Consider the following 845-nt stretch of genomic DNA (forward strand, 5'->3'; position numbering starts at 1 on the left):
AGTGAGTGAGTGAGTGAGTGAGTGAGTGAGTGAGTGAGTGAGTGAGTTGTTTGTGCGTGCGTGCGTATGGATATTTGAATGAAAAAATTAATATATGGATAGGATAGATGAATAAATGAGTGAATGATGGATAGATGAATGAATGAATTATTGAATGGATGGATGAATTAATTAATGGATGAAAGGATGGATGAATGAATGGATTATTGAGAGGATGAATGAATGGATGGATGATTGAATGCATGAAAGGATTAATGAATGGATGGATGGAATGAAGGAAAGGACGGATGAATAAATGAATGGATGAATGAATGAATGGATTGATAGATGGACGGATGAATGAATGAATTAATGAATGGATAAATTAATGAATGGATGGATGGACAGAGATGTAGCACCAAGCAGTAACAAATCAAAGGATTTGACGACTTACTGGAGCTGCTGCACGGACGATGTGTAACTTATGGAAGTGGTGTTTAGTATAAAAATGTTAATTGTTTTTGAAAGAAGTCTTATTCATTATACATGATGTTCTTGTTTGGAATAGAAGTGTTGTTGTTGTTTGTTACAAAAGTGTTATTGTTTGTAATTGAAGTGTTGTTTGTTATCCAAATGTTTGTTCTACATGTGTTATTTGCTGTACACGTGTTGTTATACACGTATTGTTATTTGCTGTACATGTGTTGTTGTTAAACACGTATTGTTGTTATTTGTTAAACGTGTGTTGTTGTTATACATGTATTATTGTTGTTAAACACGTGTTGTTGTTAAACATGTATTATTGTTGTTAAACACGTGTTGTTGTTAAACACGTGTTGTTGTTAAACACGTATTGTTGTTATTTG

At 32.9% G+C, this 845-nt stretch overlaps 1 protein-coding gene across 1 annotated transcript in view; it reads right to left on the reverse strand.

Moving 5' to 3' along the window:
- Nucleotides 1-845, reverse strand: part of pde6d (phosphodiesterase 6D, cGMP-specific, rod, delta) — a 27,748-nt gene that overhangs the window by 8,018 nt on the left and 18,885 nt on the right. The gene's annotated exons all lie outside the window — the stretch shown is intronic.

This window comes from Nematolebias whitei, chromosome 3 (assembly GCF_014905685.2).
Source record: "Nematolebias whitei isolate Nwh7 chromosome 3, NemWhi1, whole genome shotgun sequence".
In the NCBI taxonomy this organism is placed as follows: Eukaryota; Metazoa; Chordata; class Actinopteri; order Cyprinodontiformes; family Rivulidae; genus Nematolebias; species Nematolebias whitei.